The following is a 7,686-nucleotide window of genomic DNA, read 5'->3' as shown; positions in this document are numbered from 1 at the left end:
GGCATTGGCGCTTCTGATTGACAGAAGCAAAATTTCCTAAATTGTGCACCGTGCCTGTCGGATGTCAGAAAGAACAAAAATGAATCATGACACGGGGCTAACAGGAAGTCGAGGTCTATCAGTGCTCAAGGCAGGGTGACTTTTACACTTTGCACTTAAACTTGCACGCAATTCTGAATGTTAAATACTCTCTTAGAGGCTAACGTAAGTTTGCAGGGCCTTTCACCAGCAGTCAACCCATCCAGTGAATGCAGAGATGCATACTGAGTTCTATATCAGCTTGACTGAATACAAAACATGTTCAGCATCCTTTAAAACTTAATGTTCCTCTCAAACTTTTCTTGGGCACATATGTGATTTTCGTAGCGCCTACGGCAATTATTGCATTGACACATGCTGAAAAGTCTTAGAAAGACCCAATATATCAGTCTGGTAAAAAATGTGTAATTTATATACAGTTCAAAGTGGGTCTATCCCTATAATCACCCAAATGTTGTGCTTGTCTGAACGTCCCCTCTGGATAAAGAGCAGAGGAACGCCTACATGGAACAGATAGCAATTAAAGATATTCAAAGCATATATGGTGAGTCAGCCGGTAATGTGTCTCCACGGTTGATCAAGCTGAGAGACGCACTTGGCTCAAAAAAAACTATGAATTTTTCATGCCTACAATAAATATGTTATTAAAAAATACATAATTAACCAGGAGCATATGGGGCTTTTCTCTTTCTCCGTAAAGATTTTATTCTTCGTCACTGCTTCCCAGATAGGGAGCTGTTAAACTTGACAAGAGCTTTGCTGTGCACTATTACTTTGCACCACGTCTCTTGCCTCTTTAACACCTACAGCTGCACAGAAGAAGATTATTAAAAAATGGAAATAAGGAGGAGACAGGTTAAGTGGAAGGCATTGTTAAAGGTGTTTGTCAAGCCATTAAAGAAACTGCTTTTGTAATGCACGGCATTGTCAAAAGCAGCACAACCAAAACTAGAGATGTAGCCCCTGCAATAGTCCTACCCATTAAAGATTTTCACATCACTTTTCAGTCAGAAATGTTATTATATTTTGTGGACTTAATATGTAATAGAGCAAAAGAAAGTTGGCATAACTGTAAAGAGGATTTGATATCCATCCTCCACACCATGATGACATCATTTGACAAAAGGGGGAGCCTAAATCAGGCCTATCCATTTAGTGACCCGAGGTCCAAATGTTTTTAAAACTCCTTGTTCCCCCAAGAAAATTGCCTGGAACTCCGACCAGTTTGTGGATCTAATATTATGAAATACAAGTCAGCTGCTATGATGCAACGGGGTGCACATCAGTTCAGTAGATTATTTGTAAAGGAAACCATGGCACCAACATGTGTAACACTTTTTACCTGATTTACTTGACGAAAGGCAGTAAGGCATTTGGTCAAGTCATGCTTTACTTGACCAAATTTATAATGTTCTTCATGGACAGAAGAACATTGTGAAAATTAACAAAGTCAAATAGCTTCAAAATGTCTCTTTGAAAGACAAAAAGATGAAAAGTTATAAGTTGTACAATAAAAAAAAAACCCACCATAGTATAAATTAATGGCTCTTTAACCCTATGTTTGAATCTGAGGAACATAGATGTAAACCACAGAGCCTGCTTGCATACTTCTGGTGAAATCAATTAGCTATTGGACACTTTCCCACAGAACAGGACACAGCAATGATAGCATCCAAGTAGCTTTGACATTAACACAGCAGAATCAACTTTTCACTGAGGCTAAAACTATGACAGAATGCATGGCCACTTTCCTCTATGAAGTTGTGGTTGACAAAAGATTTAGGATGAGCGTCATCCATTAAAAAGTACCATTTGCGGTGGATGAATAGACAAATTGCACCGACACAGCTTAGCTTTGCATCTTTGTTCTTTAAGGTGCATCAGCTAATTTACAGACTTCCAGATATTGCTCCACATATGCAGTTTTTTTTATTTTCTGACATCCATCAGTCCATGCAGTTTGCAAAGCTCAGTAGCGAATTTGAACAACACAATGGAGACCGTTGTGATTATTGTTAATTTTACTCTCTCTACATCTAGCTTACACCACCACCTGCTCCATAAGCAGCTTGCCAAGGCATTTGCACAAACTTGCTGGTTCATAATGATAGCAGATGACTCAGCAAAAGGAGTATTCTGGTTCAATTATGTAAATTCACTCATAGTTGTTTCTTTTATTATTATTTTATGAAAACAGGAGAACATGTTTCAGATCTCATGATGGAAGAACAGTTTATGGTAAAAAAAAAAAAAAGCACTTTCTGATATTTTTGGATATTTGAACACAGTCTGTAGCAGATTTGGTTGAGAGACCTTTTTGGGGAAAAACTGCTTTCCAAACTGATACCATCTCTGATGAAATGTTGCACTTCCCAAACCTCAACAGTTATCATACCAGCCCGTTGTATTCAATATTTTATGGCTGGAGGCCCAACATACTGTGGCTGTCCATTTGAAACATGTGTAAGCAAACAATTTTCATGTTTACCAATTCATCTTATAAGGTGACATTGTATCTGAGGGTCTTCTGTTCTTTGATTTCTGATTCTGCATGACATCCGTGTCTGATTACCTATGTTTTGCAAGTGTTTTCAAGTGTGAAGTCTGTTCCCAGTGAGGATATATTGGCTGAGCTCCCTTGTAGGGATACACCTGTGTTTTCTTTGGGCTTTTCCAAGAACAGCTTCTCTCATTTCTGCAGCTATTCAGCTAAACAGTGCTCCCAGCAAGGAGCCCATGTCACTGTGAAAAAGAGGAAGGATGCTGAATCAATGGGGATCACTGCAGGTGATTTTACTGATTAGCATACCTTCACTCCCAGAGAGAGAGAGAGACGTAATCAGCAAAAGAACCTGGAGTGAATATCATATCCATCCAAGCCTGGTCAATACTTGTGTGCCTACTTACAATACAGTAAATCATGCGCCAGGTGCTTGGAAAATAATTCTCTTCCCAAAAGACAGAGCAGAAAATGAATTCTTGATGCACTTAGTGTGTTATGCTGAGCACACTGCTCTTCATTTCCCTACCAATTAAACCCTACTGACAAAAGCACCTCAGTACAACATGTAGAAATCATGATGCTTGCAATTCAGCCAAGTTATGTTTATTGATTTTTATACTGACTGCTTAACTTTTAGGACTTTCAAAGCATCCACACAACATGCTATTAGTTTTTCCCCATGGGCAAGGACAGTTTCCTGGTCTTTATGATGCTGTTTGTTCTCTAATGTTACACAACCCTGAGGCTTGTGCTGAAACGGCTGTATATCCTGGGATTGAACTAAACACAAGTGGACTTTTTGCTAATAAGGGAATTTTTTAAGGTAATTACTTTATTTGGTAAATTTTTAGAGTGAAGGGGCATGGGCAGCACATGTATAATTTGTCTGTAAAGGATTTTGAAATATTCCTTCCATTTTAAAATAATTTGTGTTGGTATTTTACATAAAATCCAAATAAATCATATAGCAGAATGAAATGCAATAACATCTGTGGTTGTAAATTGTCAAAATGCAGACAGATTCAAGGAATATGGATATTTTTAATAGTTACTGATCTTTTAAATAGAACACTAATCTTGTTTTGTTTTGAGAGCCTTCCTGAAAAAGTGACTTTTGGAATGTTTTTATTAACACAATGAAACAGAAAACATTCTGACAGGTGTTTGCTCTGCTGACTTCAAATGGGCTATAAAAGATTAAATTAATTTAATTAAATTTTCTAAACTGCTGTCTTTTTGGGGTGTTTTCTACTATCACAAAACAAAATGAGCTTACTGTTTTTAATTATTTGTTTATTCATTCAAGTCCCATCATCATGTCATTGTGACTTTCAGCAATATTGTCAAATATAACATTTCTCCTAATATGGAGCAGCCAAATGGTACAGTTTTACTTTTTTAAAAATGCAGCTCATTGAAGAGGAAAAATGTATAAATTGCTCATAAATTTGTTCTTGAACTTTCCAATTACCACTGAATACAAAAAAGACTAACACACAGTTATTTTTTCCTAACACACCTTAAATGATATAATTTATAGACAACAGGTTAAAAAAAAAGGCATCACAACAAATTGTTACTCTAACTAGGTTGTAGTTTTTAATCTTTTACGTGACAAACTTCACAAGAATTTAGAGGCAAGCTATTTTGATTTATAAATGCCGAATTAAACTAGAAAAATTAACATAATGTGCATATTTTGATAATGCACAAGCTAATATTTATTAATCAGCAAAAACTACTTGTCAGGTTTGAGTTGCATTATGGCCGTCTATATTCTTAAAATAAACATCCTTATTTTCAAAAGCAACTTATCAGATATCGCGATGTTTGGTGAATGTCATTTCCGGCGTCCATCTTCGTTTCTGATTGAACCCTGACGTTGGAAAGACCATAAAGTAAATCAGCAACACCAGAAAAAACTTTTAAAACATATGCCCAACATTCTGGTAAGTGTTGCTGTAATACTGTTTGTGTATTGAAATGCTTCTCGGGATTTCACAGAACAGATGCGATGTTATTTTTTTTTTTTTTGCTTTCCACTGAGGATCTTACCAGCTGCTAGCTAATCTTGTGATCAGGTGTAGCTTAGCTCACCCAGGGATGCTGCGCAGATCCTAAACGCCTGTCGGCTCACAGCACCGTTTTTGTGCAACTGCCTTGCTGCTGCAGGTTTGCTGGATTTTAATGCTAAGAAAAGCTGGGCTTTGGAGAGGGTAGAATTAGGGTCTTCAAATTCAGTCTTGGTCCTGAACATTTTAAATGTGTCCCTGAATAAAATGGCCGAATTTCCTTCTCCGTATGGAGTCTATCTCGTTGGCTCCGTGTTTTAGATGTTTCCCTGGCTCTGTACACCTGACTTCAATTGATTGCTGATTAACAGCATTTGCTGAACTGCCACGTGTGTTAAAGCAGGAAAACATAAAACATGCAGGGCAGTGTGCATTGAGGACCAGGGCTGGAAAAAAAAAAACATATTTAGATGACTGGTATTGAGTGCGTTTGTAAATTACAATTAAAAAAAGGGATTATGGCAAAGTAATGGATGTGTTGATTAAAAATGAACATTTTACAAGCTGGAAAATGGGTAATTTCTGTTCCCCCAATTCATATAGAAATGTGACACAAAATACCAAAAGGGGGCATATCTTATTTTTAAGAGACATACAAAATGATTCTACCATGAATTCATACACCATTTCTGATTAATTTCCTGCCTGTTAGTGGTTAAGACCTGTGTCATTTAATTAACTATGGATACAGGGATTAAGGTAAACTAATGTTGGAAAAGTTATTGTCAAAACCAGTTACGGATTTTGTTATATCATACTTTCTGTTTAAAGTGATTTTAGAAAAAGTAGCAATTTTCTTAAAAGTAACTTAAAGTGTGGCTCTTGTAATGTATAAAAAAAAATATAATACATTGTTATCTAGAAATGCATGTAGTAATTTACCAAATATTGGGTCCCTTTAGTTTTGCTAAATTGCAAACACCAGTGTTTTGATTTGACATTGGGATTTAATATTTAACACAATATTGAATTTTCCATTCTGAAAATGTAATGAAACTATTTGTTTCTTGGACATTTTAATTTCTCTACTGTAAGAAAAAAGAGTGAGGATAGAGATATCACTGAACAGAAATTGTGGCTGCTTATATTAGATCTCTTTTAACGAAAATCACACATATAGCTGATGAAATTCAAAACATGTTAATACGCAAATATTAAGAGGTCAAAAGCAGGAGTTCTGAAAGCATCAGCGAGCGCTTTGAACTAGACATAAATTATCTGTGAGGATTTAATTAAGGAATTTGCACTTGCTTGAATTTCTTTTTAGATAGAAAATCCAAAAGGCTTTTCTGACATCTAAGACAGCCTTTCAGATGAGAGGTGAAATATCATCAAGGAAATCGAGCAGGTCCAGTTGCATTCATTTAGCACTTTCCCGTCATTAAAGTCTTGTTTACCTTCTTTATATTGAAATTATGGTTTTACAGTCTCAGCTCTACAGGATCCAGCAGCAGCAGTTGAAATCGTTTTATTTGCATATTATCTTAGTGTAATTTTCATTAGTTTTCGCTTGATATACTAAAGATTTAAGTCAAAACCATGAATGTGAAAATACCACATCATTTCAGTCAAAAAAGCCAAAACTACAGAGTTGTCTGATTAATGATTTCACAGATGCTTCTTTTTCTAAATAAATGCAGTCATAAGTTTTGTTATTCATGATTCTTTCAATTTGACTAGTGAAAAGATGGAGCAATATTTCTTTAGTTGTGTCTTGCAGGGCTTTTCCTGCTCCATGCACATAAAATAATGGCGTATTTTTGTGGTTGTATTTATCTTCTGACACATAACTATAGCTATTCATTTGCTTCCTGAGTGCAAAATTACTTGGATACACACTTCAATTTACAGAAATATTTACAGTGATCTTATAATTAGTTTGTGTCAATATTATAACCCTCCACTGACTAATCCTCCTATAGAAAAAAAATGTTGGTCCCTGCTTCATATCTCAAGAAGATTTGACATTGGGATTTAATATTTAACAGAATATTCACTTTTCCATTCTGAAAATGTAAATGTGAAATAATGTAAATGTAAACTACTGCCTCACAGTTTCATTAGGCAGGGATCCTCTTTAGAGGTTTTTAAAGATCCACTTGTGTCAATTCAGTGTAAAGTTTACTAGTTTTATTGTTTTTGCTTGTTTTATTGAATGCTTTTATCTTCTAGTAACTTGAAATTACTTTATAGATATGATTATTATTATTATTGACTTTAAAGCCTGCTACTAGATCAACTTGTTCCTTGAAAAATCTAAATGTTCTTAAATATTAACAGCAATGTTGTGTTAGTTTCTTCTAACTCCTAGATTTGAAGATGTTAAAGTGCAAAATAACTCAAAGGTATATCAGGCCAACATCAGCATGACAAAAAAAGAATTAAGATGTTAACAATTAAAGTTAAGATATTCAAATATTTCAACTTGTTTCTTAATGTCATATTAAATACATTAAATAATGCACTTAAAATGGCAAGTAAATCTTTTAAGATTGACCACATGAAGGCACTTTGTAAATTCAGAACCTGGGATTGATGTTTACACAGGCAGAAAATAGAAGAAAATGCTATAAACAGACAAGTTGTCTGAATGCATTCAGCTTTAAATACACTTAATGTGGCTTTGTCCTGTCTGTCGACTCACCTTTAGTGTCTGATGCTAATGCATCTGATTGTTCTACCATGTTAATCCAAGAGACGTTATAGAGCATTCAAATCCTCCATTTGTCTTCATTTAATTTTAAGTTCAAATCTGCCTTGATTATTTGAGAAGTACCAGTGAGACGGAGCTTTACCAATGATTGTTCCTGAACTTCACTGACATATGCAGCTCACAAACATGTACACAAAAGAACTAGATTCTCCTGGCACACTGTGTGTAAGGAGAAGCCTGTCGTTATTGTTGTTGAAAAAGGTAATAAAGGAAACATAGAAATGGAAATAACCTTTGTGTCCCTCAGTGGGGAAATCTAGGTGCACCAGCAGCAAAGTGACAGGCAAGTCAAAGCATGTGAGTTCACACCAAGATAGAAATATAGAAAGTCAGAATAACAGGCTATAAAGCCTGTTGCA

General features: G+C 35.5%; 1 protein-coding gene across 3 annotated transcripts in view; it reads left to right on the top strand.

The window, feature by feature from the left end:
* Window positions 1-4,365: 4,365 nt before the first annotated feature.
* Window positions 4,366-7,686, top strand: part of gpat2 (glycerol-3-phosphate acyltransferase 2, mitochondrial) — a 145,299-nt gene continuing 141,978 nt past the window's right edge. For all 3 annotated transcript variants that reach the window (XM_028033987.1, XM_028033988.1, XM_028033986.1), the window contains exon 1: window positions 4,366-4,491. The gene's annotated coding sequence lies outside the window, so the exon portion shown is untranslated. The remainder of the gene's footprint in view (window positions 4,492-7,686) is intronic.

The sequence above is a fragment of the Xiphophorus couchianus genome, chromosome 12 (assembly GCF_001444195.1).
Source record: "Xiphophorus couchianus chromosome 12, X_couchianus-1.0, whole genome shotgun sequence".
NCBI classification, from domain to species: domain Eukaryota; kingdom Metazoa; phylum Chordata; class Actinopteri; order Cyprinodontiformes; family Poeciliidae; genus Xiphophorus; species Xiphophorus couchianus.
Note: the sequence above shows the minus strand (reverse complement) of the source record. Positions and strands in the feature narration are given on the sequence as shown.